The sequence below is a fragment of the Scyliorhinus torazame genome, chromosome 1 (assembly GCF_047496885.1).
Source record: "Scyliorhinus torazame isolate Kashiwa2021f chromosome 1, sScyTor2.1, whole genome shotgun sequence".
NCBI lineage: Eukaryota > Metazoa > Chordata > Chondrichthyes > Carcharhiniformes > Scyliorhinidae > Scyliorhinus > Scyliorhinus torazame.
In genome coordinates this window covers 18,976,765-18,995,306 of record NC_092707.1, presented here as the reverse complement: position 1 = coordinate 18,995,306, position 18,542 = coordinate 18,976,765, and the positions used below count along the sequence as shown (strand labels likewise).

Genomic DNA, 18,542 nt, shown 5'->3' with positions numbered 1-18,542 from the left:
AATATAAAAAGCACAGAAGTCAATGTGTGCACAGCAAGCTCCCAAGAATAGCAATGAGTGACAATAGCCAAATATTTTGGTTCAGTGCTGTTGTTTGAGGAAGGATTTGGACAGGCTAGGAGAGTGGGCAATGAAATGGCAGGTGAACTACAATGTGGAAAAGTGTGAAGTTATTCACTTTGGAAGGAGGAATTTAGGCATAGATTATTTTCTAAATGGGGAGATGCTTAGGAAATCAGAGGCACAAATGGACTCTCTTAAGGTTAACGTGAAGGTTCAGTCAGCAGTTAGGAAGGCGAATGCAATGTTAGCATTCATGTCGAGAAGGCTAGAATACAAGAGCAAGAATGTACTTCTGAGGCTGTATAAGGCTCTGGTCAGACTCCATTTGGAGTATTGTGAGCAGTTTTGGGCCCCATATCTAAGGAAGGATGTGCTGGCCTTGGAGAGGGTCCAGAGGAGGTTCACAAGAATGATTCCTGGAATGAAGAGCTTGTCAAATGAGGAACGGTTGAGGACTCTGGGTCTGTACTCATTGGAGTTTAGGAGGATGAGGGGGGGATCTTATTGAAACTTACAGGATACTGCGGGGCTTGGATAGAGTGGACGTGGAGAGGATGTTTCCACTTGTAGGAAAAACTAGACCCAGAGGCCACCATCTCAGACTAAAGGGATGATCCTTTAAAACCGAGATGAGGAGGCATATCTTCAGCCAGAGGGTGGTGAATCTGTGGAACTCTTTGCCGCGGAAGGCTGTGGAGGCCAAATCACTGAGTGTCTTTAAGACAGAGATAGATCGGCTCTTGATTAAGAAGGGGATCAGGGGTTATGGGGAGAAGGCAGGATAATGGGGATGAGAAAATATCAGCCATGATTGAATGGCGGAGCAGACTCGATGGGCCAAGTGGCCTAATTCTGCTCCTCTGTATTATGGTCTTCTGGTATTATGGTTTTAAGTATGTTCAATTAGCCTAAAGATAGGATTGCAAATTGGGGATGCACTCCAAATGGTGAACTGATAGATATGTCTGTTATAGAATTCACAGTGCAGAAGGAGGCCGTTCGGCCCATCGAGTCTGCAACAGCCCTTGGAAAGAGCACCTCACCTACGCCCACACCTCCACCCCATCCCCGTAACCCAGCAAACCCTTTTTGGACACTAAGAAGCAATTTATCATGGCCAATCCACCTAACCTGCACATCTTTGGACTGTGGGAGGAAACCGGAGCACCCGGAGGAAACCCACGCACACACGGGGGAACGTGCAGACTCCGCACAGACAGTGACCCAAGTCGGGAATCGAATCTAGGACCCTAGAGCTGTGAAGCAACAATGCTAACCACTGTGCTACCGCGCTGCCCAAATTGGAATTCAGAGATTTTTTTCCAGAGGAAAAATACAGCACGGGCAGCATGGTAGCATTGTGGATAGCACAATTGCTTCACAGCTCCAGGGTCCAAGGTTTGATTCCGGCTTGGGTCGCTGTCTGTGCGGAGTCTGCACATCCTCCCCCTGTGTGCGTGGGTTTCCTCCGGGTGCTCCGGTTTCCTCCCACAGTCCAAAGATGTGCGGGTTAGGTGGATTGGCCATGATAAATTGCCCTTAGTGTCCAAAATTGCCCTCAGTGTTGGGTGGGGTTACTGGGTTATGGGGATAGGGTGGAGGTGTTGACTTTGGGTAGGGTGCTCTTTCCAAGAGCTGGTGCAGACTCGATGGGCCGAATGGCCTCCTTCTGCACTGTAAATTCTGTGATGATTTTACACTGCATAGTCCATTCTGTTAACACTAAAAGTTGTCTTAATTTTTAAAAATTCTTTCACCGGATGCGAGCGTCACTGGCCAGACCAGCATTTATTGCCCATCCCTAGTTGCCCTTCAGAAGGTGGCGAGGAGCTGCCTTCCTGAACCGCTGCAGTCCCTCTGGCGTAGGTACACCTACAGTGCTGTTAGGGAGGGAGTTCCAGGATTTTGACCCAGCGACAGTGAAGGAACGGCCGATATGTTTCCAAGCCAGGGTGGTGAGTGACTTGGAGGGGAACCTCCAGGTGGTGCGGTTTCCTGGTCCTTGTGCTCGTAGTTTTGGAAGGTTTGGCTTAAGGAGCCTTGGTGAGTTGCTGCAGTGCATTTGGCAGATGGTGCACACGGCCGCTACTGTGCGTCAGCGGTGGAAGGAGTGATTGTTTAAGGTGGAAATTGATCGACGGACACCAAAATCAGCTAAGAGTATTGCCAAGAGGAGGATCCCATACCCAAGTGCTGTGTTTTCCGAAAAATCCACTTGTGGTGCTCAAATACATTTCTGCCCATTCTGCCAGTGAGTATACGGGAAGCTCAAATTCTCCACACTGGCTCGAATTGTCCTTGGAAAACAATGGAACAAATTCCAGCACTGATTTCCAGACAGAAAATGTAAACCTCAAAGAAATCCCAACATCTAAAGACGCAAATTCAACTCGGGGCGGATCACTGACTGGCACCTGAATGGCTGCCCATGTTGCTCAAATCTGCCGGAATGAGGGGGCGAATCCGCGAGTTTTGTCTTTCAAACATTAAGTGCTCCAAGAACCTTAAGATCCTTCCCGACCTGTCGCGGCTGCTTAACAGGAAACAACTGCTGGAACAGACGAGGAGTGCCAGTTACCTCATCTGAGTTAGTGGTGGGACGAGGTTACTGTACCAGAGAGCACGATCTGAATTAACTTACACGGCTAACATTACACCATCTCTAAACGCCCCGGATTAATAACTTCAGCTCGAAACTTGTCCCCCTGCGAGGCTTCGTCAGGCATGCTGGGGGGCATACCCCGGTGAGTGGCCAACATGAGTGGCTTCAAATGGGCTTTCACCCCGCCTCCTCGATGGCAGATGCGCAGAGGTCAACGATTCCCTCCTGAATGTCCTCGGCGTGCAATCCGACCGAGGTGCCCAGGAGAAATCCCGCTGTCGCCCATGTTGCTGGGAATGTGGAGTTGGAAGGAATAAGGAGTGGCAACTGAATAGCAAGGCAATAATCCTGCCCAGCTTCAGATGACATCGTAAAGCACAGCTCACGGGGCTTATGCTTGTCAGTCGAACCCTAAAGATCGGATTTCCATCTCAAATTAAACGCTAACCGCCCCGCGTTAGATTTTGCAGTGGCTGCTGCAGTTATTAATGCAAGCAATATGCTTAAAAAAAGAGTGTTGCATTACCGAACTGTCCCATCATGCTCTGCAGCTGACAGACACCGTGCGCACACTTGAATAAAACAAAGGCGACGGCTGGTAATAGGAACAAAAAACAGAAAATGCTGGAAATACAAGTCAGCATCGTAAAACAACAAGGACAGATTAATGTTTCAGGCATGTTTACATTCCAGGGGCATAATGGTTAGCACTGCTGCCTCACGGCGCCGAGGGCCCGGGTTCGATCCCGGCCCCGGGTCACTGTCCGTGTGGAGTTTGCACATGCTCCCCGTGTCTGCGTGGGTCTCACCCCCACAACCCAAAGATGTGCAGGTTAGATGGATTGGCCACGCTAAATTGCCCCTTAATTGGAAAAAGATAATTGGGTATTCTAAATTTATATTAAAAAAATGTTTTAAAAAATTATTACCCTCCAGTAAAACCACTTATCGATGTGTATACCATTTAGTAGAGGGTGGCACGGTAGCACAGGGGTTAGCACTGTTGCTTCACAGCGCCAGGGTCCCAGGTTCGATTCCCGGCTTGGGTCACTGTCTTGGCAGAGTCTGCACGTTCTCCCCGTGTCCGAGTGGGTTTCCTCCGGGTGCTCCGGATTCCTCCCACAAGTCCCAAAAGACGTGCTTGTTAGGTGAATTGGACATTCTGAATTCTCCCTCTGTGCACCCGAACAGGCGCTGGAGTGTGGGGACTAGGGGATTTTCACAGTTACTTCATTGCAGTGTTAATGTAAGCCTACTTGTGACAATAACGATTATTATTATTATTGGAACTATTTATAGATGTGTACACCATTCTGTCAAACAGGTTATGGATGTGTTTTCCATTTAGTCAAACTAGTTATTGATGTGTGTGCCATTTAGTAGAACTAGTTATAGATCTACATACCATTTAGGCAAACTAGTTGGGGGTGTTTATACCATTTCGTAAAACTAATTAAGGATGTGTATGCTATTCAATTGGACCAGTTACAATTCTCATCCCTCACCTCGTGGTGCAAGAAGGCACTCTTTTATTTGTTTCCGCAGCTAGTTATTCCTGGAACAGGTTGCTAGTCTGTCACCGCTCCACAACTAAGAGTCTCTCCAGCTCTTACCACCAGCCTTTGGCCTGTTTGGAAGGATTGACAGGTTGGCACAGTTTGGCTGCGTTATGAACGCACCTTGTTCAACTAGTTATGGATGTGTAACCCTTCAGTATAATTAGTTATGGATGAAGAGTACAAATCATTAATCTTTACTGTTTACTTTTATTTGCTGACTGATTTGAATCTGTTAATAATAATAATAATAATAATCGCTTAATGTCACAAGTAGGCTTCAATGAAGTTACTGTGAAAAGCCCCTAGTTGCCACATTCCGGCACCTGTTCGGGGAGGCCGTTACGGGAATTGAAACCGCGCCGCTGGCCTTGTTCTGCATTACAAGTCAGCTGTTTAGCCCACTGTGCTAAACCAGCCCCGTTAGTGCGTGTTCTCAGACTTTTGTATCTCCTGCCCGACGGAAGATGTTGGAAGAGTGAATACCCTGGACGGGAGGGGTCTTTGATTATGCTGCCCACTTTCCCAAGGCAGCAGGAGGTGTAGACAGAGTCAATGGATGGGAGGCAGGTTTGTGTGCTGGACTGAGCTATGTTCACTATCATAGAATTTACAGTGCAGAATGAGGCCATTCGGCCCATCGGGTCTGCACCGGCTCTCTGAAAGAGCACTCTACCCAACCGCACACCTCCACCCTATCCCAGTAACCCCACCCAACATGAAGGGCAATTTTGGACACTAAGGGCAATTTATCATGGCCAATCCACCTAACCTGCACATCTTTGGACTGTGTGAGGAAGCCGGAGCACCCGGAGGAAACCCACGCACACACGGGGAGGATGTGCAGACTCCGCACAGACAGTGACCCGAGCCGGAATTGAACCTGGGACCCTGGAGCTGTGAAGCAATTGTGCTAACCACCATGCTACGACTCTCTGAAGTTTCTTGCGGTCCTGGGCCGAGCAGTTGCCATACCAGTCTGTGATGCAGCCTGATAGGATGCTTTCTATGGTGCATCTGTAAAAGTTGGTAAGAGTCTGTGTGGGCATGCCGAATATCCTTAATTTCCTGAGGAAGTATAGGCGCTGTTGTGCTTTCTTGGTCGTAGAGTCGACGTGGGTGGACCAGGACAGATTGTTGGTGATGTGCACATCCAGGAATTTGAAGCTGTTAACCATCTCCACCTCAGCAACATAAAGGCAGACAGGGGTGCGTGCTGTACTTCGCTTCCTGAAGTCAATGATCAGTTTTGGTTTTGGATTTGGATATGGATTTGTTTATTGTCACGTGTACCGAGGCACAGTGGAAGGTATTTTTCAACGTGCAGCTCAACAGATCATTTAGTAAATGGAAAGAAAACAGAATAAAAATAAAATTCATAATAGGGCAACTGTGGCAGTGGGTGCAATTTAAATTTAGGGCAGCACGGTAGCATTGTGGATAGCACAATTGCTTCACAGCTCCAGGGTCCCAGGTTCGATTCCGGCTTGGGTCACTGTCTGTGCGGAGTCTGCACGTCCTCCCCGTGTGTGCGTGGGTTTCCTCCGGGTGCTCCGGTTTCCTCCCACAGTCCAAAGATGTGCAGGTTAGGTGGATTGGCCATGATAAATTGCCCTTAGTGTCCCAAATTGCCCTTAGTGTTGGGTGGGGTTGCTGGGTTGTGGGGATAGGGTGGAGGTATTGGGTGGGGTGCTCTTTCCAAGAGCCGGTGCAGACTCGATGGGCCGAGTGGTCTCCTTCTGCACTGTAAATTCTATGATGATGATGAACATAAGGTGCAAAATGTAAATACATCAGCACCGGCATCGGGTGAAGCATACAAGGGTGTAATATTAATCAGGTCAGTCCATAAGAGGGTTGTTTAGGAGTCTGGTAACATTGGGGAAGAAGCTGTTTTTCAGTCTGTTCGGTCATGTTCTCAGACTTCTGTATCTCCTGCCCGGTGGAAGAAGTTGGAAGAGTGAGTGATGGGGGTGGGAGGGGTCTTTGATTATGCTGCCTGCTTTCCCCAGGCAGCGGGAGGTGTAGATGGAGCCAATGGATGGGAAGCAGGTTTGTGTGATGGACTGGGCTGTGTTCACGACTCTCTGAAGTTTCTTGAGGTCCTGGGCCGAGCAGTTGCCATACCAGGCTGTGATGCAGCTGGATAGGATGCTTTCTATGGTGCATTTGTAAAAGTTGGTAAGAGTCAGTGTGGACATTCTGAATTTCTTTGGTTTCCTGAGGAAGTATAGGCGCTGTTGTGCTTTCTTGGTGGTAGCGTCGACGTGGGTGGACCAGGACAGATTTTTGGAGATGTGCACCCCTAGGAATTTGAAACTGCTAACCATCTCCACCTCGGCCCCGTTGATGCTGACAGGGGTGTGTACAGTACTTTGCTTCCTGAAGTCAATGACCAGCTCTTTAGTTTTGCTGACATTGAGGGATAGATTGTTGTCGCTGCACCACTCCACTAGGTTCTCTATCTCCCTCCTGTATTCTGACTCGTTGTTATTCGAGATCCGACCCACTATGGTCGTGTCGTCAGCAAACTTGTAGATGGAGTTGGTACCATATTTTGCCATGTAGTCATGTGTGTACAGGGAGTAGAGTAGGGGGCTCTACGCAGCCTTGCCAGGCCCCGGTATTGAGGACTATTGTGGAGGTGTTATTGTTTATTCTTGCTGATATTAATGGAGAGGTTGTTGTCGTTATATCACTCCATTAGGTTCTCTATCGCCCTCCTGTACTTCGACTCATCGTTGTTTGAGATCTGAACCACTATGGTCGTGTCGTCAGCAAACTTGTAGACGGAGTTGGAGCCACATTTTGCCACGCAGTCATGTGTGTACAGAGAGTATAGTAGGGGGTTAAGTACGCAGCCTTGCGAGGCCCCGGTATTGAGGACTATCGTGGAGGAGGTGTTGTTGTTTATCCTTGCTGATTGTGGTGTATGGGTCAGGATGGCCAAGATGGGGAGAATGGCCTCCTTTTGTCTGTACTCAAGAAGACTGACCACCATCCAGGACAAAGCAGCCCGCTTGATTACTCCTCCTTGTTGAAATGAAAGTGAGTGCTGAGTTACTCAGCTGTTCGTGGCATCGGGGGCATGGGGTGTCTGTGGGTGCGGGGCTCATGAGGGGTGGGGGGGGGGAAGGTGAGACTGAAGGTGGCCACCTAAGGGGCTGGTGGGATGGGACCCCAATGTGGGGGGGGGGGGGGGGGGGGGGTGGAAGCAGGGAGCGTCTAAAATTCATCGAGCGGTTGTCCAGGAGTCTGAAGTGTAAAGGCCTGACAGCAGCGAGGTCTCGGGATGGTGCAGCCTGAGTAAGAACGGTGCCTCTTAGCCTTGCCTATCCCTGCTTCGGAGAGTAACGGTGCCCTCTCATATTCCTGCCACTCATGCTCGTCAAACTAATTGGCCATCATGAACAACCATTAACAATGCCGGCTATCCACATTCTCAAAGCCAATGATATGGTGAAACCTAATTTCAAGAATAGAAGGTTGTGTGCAGGATGCACAGTGGCACAGTGGTTAGCACTGCTGCCTCACAGCACCAGGGACCCGGGTTCAATTCCAGCCTTGGGTGACTCTCGGTTTGAGTGGGCCTAACCAATTCCCCAACTTTGAGAGCCTGTGAGAAAAGCTGTGTCCGGATGGGGTGAAGACCAGTCCCAGTGGGGGGGAGGGTCAAAAAGAATGAGGCCTGAAGGTTGTGAACAACAAGAGGTTTTAATGAGGTGACAAGTGCAATTGTGACATTTCACTATGACCCCCAGCTGGCTGTGCCTAACTTCACCCCTGCCCTCTCCGTCACCCTACAACGCCTTAGCCTAGCAATCCCTCCCACCATGTCTCAGTGTATTTCCAGGATGCACCGCAGAAATGGAGGTGGCCTGCTGTCACCCACGACCTATTGCCTGAGATGACCTGGTAAATGTCCCCTGGAGAGCTGGGACCTGGGGGTCCCGACCTACTTTCAGGTGGCACTGATGTTGCCGTGTCTGCCCGCTGCCCCTCAGGTGCGGCAGTATCAGGAAGGGGGGGATTCAGAAGGCCTTCACTCTCAGGCTCTCCTGGGGGGTATGGCTTAAGGATTTACTCTTGTGTTTGCTCCCCTCCTCCGGGTGCTGGTGGACCCCTGGGTTACTCCATGGGATGGAGGGGCAGCTGGAGTGAGCTCCAGAAGCCTCAAGATCATCTGGCGCGGCCAATCCTGGAGGCCCACCATTGCCTGCACCACGTACATAAAAAGCAAAAGGGTAGCCAGGGAAAGGGTTGGCCCACTGAAGGATAGGCAAGGGAATCTATGTGTGGAGCCAGAGGAAATGGGCGAGGTACCAAATGAATACTTTGCATCAGTATTCACCAAAGAGAAGGAATTGGTAGATGTTGAGTCTGGAGAAGGGTGTGTAGATAGCCTGGGTCACATTGAGATCCAAAAAGAAGAGGTGTTGGGTGTCTTAAAAAATATTAAGGTAGATAAGTCCCCAGGGCCGGATGGGATCTACCCCAGAATACTGAAGGAGGCTGGAGAGGAAATTGCTGAGGCCTTGACGGAAATCTTTGGATCCTCGCTGTCTTCAGGGGATGTCCCAGAGGACTGGAGAATAGCCAATGTTGTTCCTCTGTTTAAGAAGGGTAGCAAGGATAATCCCGGGAACTACAGGCCGGTGAGCCTTACTTCAGTGGTAGGGAAATTACTGGAGAGAATTCTTCGAGACAGGATCTACTCCCATTTAGAAGCAAATGGACGTATTAGTGAGAGGCAGCACGGTTTTGTGAAGGGGAGGTCGTGTCTCACTAACTTGATAGAGTTTTTCGAGAAGGTCACTAAGATGATTGATGCAGGTAGGGCAGTGGATGTTGTCTATATGGACTTCAGTAAGGCCTTTGACAAGGTCCCTCATGGTAGACTAGTACAAAAGGTGAAGTCACACGGGATCAGGGGTGAGCTGGCAAGGTGGATACAGAACTGGCTAGGCCATAGAAGGCAGAGAGTAGCAATGGAAGGATGCTTTTCTCATTGGAGGGCTGTGACCAGTGGTGTTCCACAGGGATCAGTGCTGGGGCCTTTGCTCTTTGTAGTATATATAAATGATTTGGAGGAAAATGTAACTGGTCTGATTAGTAAGTTTGCAGACGACACAAAGGTTGGTGGAATTGCGGATAGCGATGAGGACTGTCGGAGGATACAGCAGGATTTAGATTGTTTCGAGACTTGGGCGGAGAGATGGCAGATGGAGTTTAATCCGGACAAATGTGAGGTAATGCATTTTGGAAGGTCTAATGCAGGTAGGGAATATACGGTGAATGGTAGAACCCTCAAGAGTATTGAAAGTCAAAGAGATCTAGGAGTACAGGTCCACAGGTCACTGAAAGGGGCAACACAGGTCGAGAAGGTAGTCAAGAAGGCATACGGCATGCTTGCCTTCATTGGCCGGGGCATTGAGTATAAGAATTGGCAAGTCATGTTGCAGCTGTATAGAACCTTAGTTAGGCCACACTTGGAGTATAGTGTTCAATTCTGGTCGCCACACTACCAGAAGGATGTGGAGGCTTTAGAGAGGATGCAGAAGAGATTTACCAGAATGTTGCCTGGTATGGAGGGCATTAGCTATGAGGAGCGGTTGAATAAACTCGGTTTGTTCTCACTGGAACGAAGGAGGTTGAGGGGAGACCTGATAGAGGTATACAAAATTATGAGGGGCATAGACAGAGTGGATAGTCAGAGGCTTTTCCCCAGGGTAGATGGGTCAATTACTAGGGTCATAGGTTTAAGGTGAGAGGGGCAAGGTTTAGAGTAGATGTACGAGGCAAGTTTTTTACGCAGAGGGTAGTGGGTGCCTGGAACTCGCTACCGGAGGAGGTGGTGGAAGCAGGGACGATAGGGACATTTAAGGGGCATCTTGACAAATACATGAATAGGATGGGAATAGAGGGATACGGACCCAGGAAGTGTAGAAGATTGTAGTTTAGTCGGGCAGCATGGTCGGCACGGGCTTGGAGGGCCGAAGGGCCTGTTCCTGTGCTGGACATTTCTTTGTTCTTTGTTCTTTGTTCATGGTGGCGAATCCCTCAGCAATGTTTACAACCTTAAAGCCTCACTCCCTTTGATCCTCCTCCCACTGAGCCACGCTTCGGAGTTCTCCAGTCAAGGCTCTGATGTCTTGCCCAGGCTTTCCACCGTGGAAGCCATCCTTGCAAGTGTTGACCTGGGTCCCAGGCAACACCAGCTATATCTCCTGCAACCGAAGCCTTTGGGACTCCTCCATTCGACCTTGCCGTCGCAGGGGTGTCGCTGACGACCCCTCCCGGTATTCCCGGCTCTGCCTTTGCATCTCGAGCAGCTGAAGGACGGACATGTCCAGAGGTACGGCACCTGGGGCCCAACTGAGTCCTGGGATGTGGCAGGACTCTGACTGTCTGATCCCTGGGATGTTCCTGTCTCCACCTGATGTGCACCAGGAGCAGTGTGGTGTTCACCAGATAGTGACGCAGAGGCCTGTCTGCACAGTTTGCCAACCGAGTGCTTGTCTCTGCGATGGTAGGTGGTGAGGGTGATAGCTTTAAAGCGTCAGCCGTGTCCTCCTCAGAGATCTCCGAGGTGGTGTCGAGGGTGGCTGGTGGGAGGGTGGGGGCGTGGGGCACTTGAGACTGGTCATCTAGATGACAGTGCAGTGGCTCCTCACCTTTCCGTCACAGGTCAACCTCACTCTCTGAGCAAGTCCGTTCCTGGTCCTCCCCTGCAAACTCCATGGCCCTCTATTGGAAGGACTCAAAGATCCTTAGTTTGGGCATTCCACCACCCATCTTCTCTCTCTCTGTGGTTCATGGAATCATAGAATCTACAGTTCAGAAGGAGGCCATTCGGCCCATCAAGTCTGCACCGGCTCTTGGAAAGAGCACCCGACTTAAGCCCACGCCTCCACCCTATCCCCGTAACCCAGTAACCCCAGCTAACTTTTTTGGACACTAAGGGCAATTTATCATGGCCAATCCACCTAACAAGCACGTCTTTGGACTGTGGGAGGAAACCGGAGCACCCGGAGGAAACCCACGCAGACACGGGGAGAACGTGCAGACTCCGCACAGACAGTGACCCAACCCGGGAATCGAACACGGGACCCTGGAGCGGCGAAGCAACTGTGCTAACCACTGTGCTACCGTGCAGCCTCGTTGTGGGTTGTGGGCGACCTTCTATCACCTGGAAGGTCAGAGGTCAAGGACACCTGGCATGTGTGGGGACTGCGCGAAAGAGAGGAAGAGTTCTGATGAAGAGTGCCGGGGGTTTGAGGATGATGCTGCGAAGTGGTAACATGTTTGTTGACGGTGGTATTCCTGGGGTTTACGGAAGGCTGGAGTGCCAAGAGGATACCCTCGCAGATCATAGTTGGCCATTAATTCTTTTCCACATTGACCCTGTCCTCTTGGGCAGGCTGCAGTCATTGATCAACGCTGCCACCGTCTCCCAGGCGGGATTGGGGACCATGTTGGAGTGCCTCTTGCCAACCCGTGGGTAAATTGTGCCCGCCCCCCCCCCCTCCACAGCATCCAGCAATCGCATGAGGGCCCCCTCCAAAAATTTGGGACCTGGTCTTCTAGCTTCCATCCTCCTGGTTTGAATGAGAGCAACTACCGCGGAGCTGATCAAATGCAGCGCCCCCTTGACTGAAGGCTCAGATGAGCCCGGGTTGGACCAATCAGAAGCTGCGTTTCTCATGCTGGGAAATTACTTCTTTCTAAGTGTCTAAAGACTGTGAGGCAGGGATTCTCCGACCCGGAGGCGCGGATCCAGCCCTGCCGCCCCGACGCCGACTTCCCTATTCACCGGGTGGGCATTTTTCGGGGGCCCGGCGGGATTCCCGCCACGCCGGTCGGGGACCGTTGACAGCGGCCCCCTCCCCTGGCGATTCTCCGGGCCTCGATGGGCCGGGTGACCGACAGGTTTTGCCCAGTCCCGCTGCCGTGAATTACTCACCTCACACACGGCGGGATCTGGCAGGTCAGTGTGGCCTGGCCCGCGATCGGGGCCTACCGATCGGTGGGCGGGCTGGTTCCGTGGGGGCTTTTTTTCCTCCGCGCCGGGGTCCCTGTAGGGCTCCGCCATATTGCCCGGGGGGGCCGACGCGGAGATGGGAACCCCCTCGCATGCGCGGAAATACGCCGGCTGTTCTGCGCATGTGCGGAAATACGCCGGCCGTTCCGCGCGTGCGCGAACTCGCGCTGGTCCTTCGGCGCCGGCAAAACCAGCGCCAACCACTCCGGCGTCAACCTAGCCCCCTAGAAAGGTGATAATTCCTCACTTTCGGGGGCCGTTGATGCCGGAGTGGTTGGCGCCGGTTTTCACGCGGCGTGGGGACAAAGCCCCATTATTGAAGAATCCCGCCCTCTGATCCGGTTCATGTCTCTGGAACGGGGGGGAATTGCACTGATTTTTGTGCCGCTAATGACACATTTCCATTCATGGGGAAAATTTCACCCATGATACATGTCATCGTTCAAACTCACCCCACCACCTCCGACCCTCCCTTTGCCATCCACCAAATTCCCTCATGGACCCACCCAATATCACCATTCCTCTCCCCTCTATCAATCGGGGACCTGTCCCCTTTACCCTTGACCCTTTCGCGATCCACCTCCACATGCCTTCAACCCCCTTCAGAGCCGATACCCGTGCCTGCCCCCATGCCCTCCCGCCACCTGAGCCACCTGTCTTGTCCCCTTCTGTGACCCACCAGATGACATCTGCCGGACTCCCACCTTGCACCTGCCACCCTGCCACTCCTCTCTCTGACTGTGACTGTCCCCTCCAATCATTATTCCCCCCAGTGCCCCACTGTCCACACCAACGGCCCTGCTCTCTATAACTCAACAAAGGGAAGGAAGCAATTCTTCACATGTGGTTGGGAATCGCACCCCGGGAAGGATACATTGGCCCAGGTGGGTTGCACAGCACATTCGCCAAAATGGATGGGGGAGGCAGTGGCGTAGTGGTATTGTCACTGGATTCGTAATCCAGAGACCCGGGGAATGCTCTCGGGACCTGGGTTCAAATCCCACCGGGGCAGGTGATGGAATTTGAATTCAATAAAAATCTGGAATTAAAAGTCTAATCATTACCATGACACCATTGTCAATTGTCAAAAAAACCTGTCTGGTTCACTAATGTCCCTTAGGGAGGGAAATCTGCCGTCCTTACCCGGCCTGGCCTACATGTGACTCCAGATCCACAGCAACGTGGTTGATTCTTACAAATGTCCACTGAAATGGCCCAGCGACGCCCACACCCCATTAATGAATAGAGAAAAATCCCAAGGGTTAAATTATGATAGCCTTGATCTAATTGAAATATTTAAAATAACAAAAAGATTTGACCGAGCAGCTACAGAAATGGTGGAATGGGACAAAATCCTGATGCTTTTCATCAAGGGCAGTGGGAAATGCGGGGGGGGGCGATTCCCCGAGCCCCGTGCCGGGATGGAGAAGCGCCACACCGCCCCGGCTCCGGCATGCGATTCTCCGAGGTGCGTGGCATCGGGGGCGGATGGGCCGAGCGGCCGCGCGGATACGACAGAGTCCCGCCGGCGCCGTTCACCCCTGGTCGCTGCCGGCGGGAACTCTGCGCGAATGGTCGGGGGGCGGCCTGTTGTGGAGAGGAGGGGAGGGGCGCTCCGATGGGGTCTGGCCTGCGATCGGGGCCTACCGATCGGCGGGCCAGCCTCTCCCCCCCCTCCCAGGCCTACTTTGTTGTGCGGCCGGCCCCTGAACAGCGACGCCATATTGAGTCGGGGCCGGCGCGCTAAAAAGGTCCCCCGCGCATGCGTGGGTTGAAGCGGCCCAACTGCACATGCGCAGGTTGGCTTGGCGCCGGGAAGGGAGGCTGGAGCGGCATGAACCGCTCCAGCACCGTTTGGCCCCCTGTGGGGGCCAGAATCGCTCGTACCCGGGCCCATTTCGCGCCGTCGTGAAATGCGACGGCCTTCACGACGGCGCAAACACTTGGGCTCCATTTGGGAGAATCGCCCCCGTGATTTCTAAAAGTTATTTCATGTGATGTGAGCTCACTGGCAAAGTTAACATTTATTGCTCATCTCTAATTGCCTTTGAGAAGTTGGTGGTGAGCTGACACCTGCCCATTTTCACAAGTGGCTGGGGAGGAAACGAGACATCAAACCTACAACAAAGCTGATACCTACCCTCCTGTATGTCTGTGAGACATTGACCACCTACCCCAAGCAGATTAGGCCATTGAACAGGTTCCACATGAGATTCATCTGGAGCATCATTGGCATCAAATGGCTGAAGTTAAGGTTCAAAGGCTACTTGAAGGAAATGTACGCGCGCACAGACTGGGGCAAAAATGCGCAAGGAAGAACGACCTGGGGATCAACCTAAAATTGTGGCACTGCTTTCTTTAAACACAAAATTCCTTTCTTTATTCGTTCATGGGACGCAGCCATCGCAGGCAAGGCCAGCATTTGTTGGCCATCCCTATTTGCCCTCAAACTGACAGGCATTTTTTTGTTTAAAGAGTCAACCAGATTGCTGTGGGTCTGGAGTCACATGTAGGCCAGACCGGGTAAGGACGGCAGATTTCCGTCCCTAAAGGACATTAGTGAACCAGGTGGGTTTTTACGACAGTTGACAATGGTTTCACGGTCATCATTAGACTTTTAATTCCAGATTTTTATTGAATTCAAATTTCATCATCGGCCGTGGTGGGATTCGAACCTGGGCCCCCAGAGCGTTACCCTGGGTGCCTGGATTACCAGTCCAGTAACAATACCACTACGCCACTGCCTTTCCATAATAATACAGCCAGCTAAGGTCAAAAGTTAGATTGGGACGTCCCCTTGAAATAAGACGATTTATCTTTACCACACTGTGAAAAAGGGCAGCACGGTAGCACAGTGGTTAGCACTGTTGCTTCGCAGCGCCAGGGTCCCAGGTTCGATTCCCGGCTTGGGTCACTATCTGTGCGGAGTTCTCCCCGTGTCTGCGTGGGTTTCCTCCGGGTGCTCCGGTTTCCTCCCGCAAGTCCCAAAAGACGTGCTTGTTAGGTGAATTGGACATTGTGAATTCTCCCTCTGTGTACCCGAACAGGCGCCGGAGTGTGGCGACTAGGGACTTTACAAGGTAACTTCCTTGCAGTGTTAATGTGAGCCTACTTGTGACAATAATAAAGATTATTGATTATTAAAATCCATTCAGGTCCGCAGTTGCGTTCCACAGCCAGCTTGGCACGCCCGGCAGATTGCCCCACGCAGGCAAGAGGTGGCCACCTTCTGTAATGTACGGAAATCGACAGCAATAATGAGGTCTCGACCCATCTCAGAGCGCTGTGATCGGTGTGCTGTAGGTGCTCCCACAGTGCTGTTTCTGTGCTGCCGACCTGTGACGATTCGGGAGCAGGCCTAAGGCTGCCCAAACTCATTCCCTGGAGATATTGTACAGGCTCCGCCTGTGTTATGTTGGAATGGAGTGGAGCAGCCTATGTCTGGGTGTGAGAGAGAGAGAGAGAGAACCCCCATGAAAAACGATAGTCTGCATTTTTCCACATCAGTACACTATGATTAATGAGTGCGGGGCTGTTGAAGCATAGGAAAAGAATTGGAATAATGTGCACCGTACGTGGAGCCATGTGCAGGAATGCAAACAACGGACTCTGTGTTGGCCTGAAACAATGACATGAGACAGACATCTGAACAACTTTTGTCCTGAACATTCACAACTGCAACCTTGAGGCAATGCAAAACAGACACTTTCGATTTGTTTGGACCTCAACTGTTACTTGTACCTATACTTACCAGGGGCTGGTTTAGCACTTGTAATGTGCTGGCTTGTAATGCAGAACAATGCCAGCAGCGCGGGTTCAATTCCCGTACCGGTCCCCCCGAACAGGTGCCGGAATGCGGCGACTAGGGGCTTTAAGCAATTATTATTATTATTATTACTCACAGCCAAGAAACAACTAATAAAAATCTTCTCATGTCTCATGGGTTGGCCACTCGCTACTAAAATCCTCTCGATTGAAGAATGTGAAGGATCAAACTCCGCAACAAAACCGATACTCCCCATCATTGAACCAGTTTTCCTGGGAGTGAGGGGATTCGCAAGCTCTTGGAAAGTTGCTTTATCGAGAAATAAAAGCTGTCTATCATAGGTTTGGTGACCAACAACGTGCAAATTCGACTGCGTCAAAGTCGAGAAGGACGAGGAGGAATTGTTTACCTTTGTCTCAACAAGGTGTGACTTTTGACTTTGGGAAGTACTGGGAGAAGGAGCGATTGGAGGGATTTAAACATGGTGTTGCAGAAAGGTGGGGTTCGGGAGGTTCCAGCATGTTCAAGAGCTTTGGAAAGGAAAGGGAGGCTGGAGAAGGGTTGGAGATTTGCAAGGGTGGTGGGGGTCAAGCGGTTTTTTTTTAGGAGAGGGGCGACGATGGCAGATCTGAAGGAGGGAGGTTCATCACCTGAAGTGAGGGAATTGACAATCTCCAAAACATTGCCGCGAGCAACACCATGAGAAAGGTTCTCACAGCATTAATTAATTGTTTTTTAAAAAGACGTTGTGAATTCTCTTGTTTATTAACTTACCTCATCGAATGGCAGGACAGAGCCGGTGGGCCGAGTGGCCTTCTTCTGCCCCTACATCTCATGGGCTTACAGTCAGTCATTGGAGAAAATGGCTCTTTGACCGATAGAGAGGAATCAACCACCAGAGAAGGAGGAGCCTATTCTCTCTCCCAATCGCAGGATGCTGCGAGGATGGCCATGATCAATGGTGTGAGAATGGGAACAGGGTAGTTGGAAGAGTGGGGGGGGGAATCATGCGATGTATCCTCCAGCAATATTCCCAGCCAGAGTTGCCAACCCATTAGAGGACTCCCAAAGGCAGAGCGAAGCCCTCTCTGTCCTTCCCCGAGAACATTCCTCGGTCCCAAACACAAAACATCAGCTTGAGGGTGACAATCCAAACTAAACTTCGAGGCCACTAGGAACTCGGTCGAGATTACCCAGACTATTTTCTATTCGCTCAAGGGATCGTTGGCAAGGCCAGCATTCGTTGTCCATTCCTCAGTGACCTTGCGAAGAAGGTGGTCAGCTGACGTCCTGAACCGCTGCACTCCGCGCAGGTGCTGCGCTGAAATTCAAATACTTACCTGTGGAGGTTGGGAACTCCCGTTCCCGGTGAGCCTGCAGCCTTCTGCGAAAGCAGAGAGGTCAAAAGTTGTGTGCCTTAGTTTGTGTTGTGGGATGTTAAATTGGTTGCCGTTGCTGCATGGGCCGTTGAACCATGACTGCCATTGCTGCCACCTGCTGGAATGTGAGTAACAGCTGACCGTGCGGCTCTGCCTACTCCATTATTGAATCATCAGCGGTCCCTTACCTAGAGCGCAAGATCTGCCCTGAGCTGAGGGCCTCGCTGGACAGGAGTGTGGAATTATCTTGGTAGCATTTTGACCCCATTATCCTTGGCTCTGTGTCATGTTTGAGTCAGAAGGTAGTGGGTTCAAGTCGCACTCCTGAGAGAGTGCTGCATTGTCAGAGACGCTCTCTTTCAGATGAGATGTTAAACCACCTCTCTGATTTGAAGATACTAATTTGAAGAAGGATTGGGGAGTTCTGTCCATCGTCCTGGCTTAAACCTATCCCTCACTACTATGGTTTATCCTGTCACTATAACGTTAATGTCTGTGGGAGTTTGCTGCGTGCAAATTGACTGCCCCGTTTCCCACATTAAACAGGCGCTACACTTCAGAAGGACGTAATTGGTTGTAAAGTGCTTTAGAACGTACTGAGGATGCCGGGCCGGATTCTCCGGTCCCCCAGCCGCGTATTTCCCGGCGGCACGCCGTTCGCTGACAGCGGGATTCTCTCTTCCGACGCTTGTCAATGGGATTTCCCATTGAAACCACCCCACGTCACCAGGAAACCCAGCAGGAGAAGAGAGAATTCCGGCCACTATATAAATGAAGTTTATCTAAGGCCGTCAAGTGATATGAGATAGGATGGGAGAGTGGAGTTACTGTAGAGATTCACCAGCCATGATCTTATTCAATGGTGGAGTAAGGCTCAAGGACAAAAAGGCCGAATCCTGTTCCCAATTCATTTGCTCCAAGATTTGGTTGAAACATCAGAAGGCGGAATTGGCCAGACAGTTTTACAGCTGTGCTTTGCCATGAGAACAGAGGGAAGCGGTGGTATTTTCACTAAATTAGTAATCCAAAGACCCAGGGTAATGTTCTGGGCACCCCGGTGGAAATGGTGAAATTTGAATTCAGTGAATATCGGGAATTAAAAATTAAACCATTGTTGATTGTCGAAAAGAAAAAC

The 18,542-nt window shown here is 51.0% G+C and overlaps 1 long non-coding RNA gene across 1 annotated transcript in view; it reads left to right on the top strand.

The window, feature by feature from the left end:
- Positions 1–8,061: 8,061 nt before the first annotated feature.
- Positions 8,062–18,542, top strand: part of LOC140429319 (uncharacterized) — a 52,492-nt gene continuing 42,011 nt past the window's right edge. The window contains exon 1 of the long non-coding RNA XR_011949037.1: positions 8,062–8,136. This is a non-coding gene — a long non-coding RNA (uncharacterized lncRNA). The remainder of the gene's footprint in view (positions 8,137–18,542) is intronic.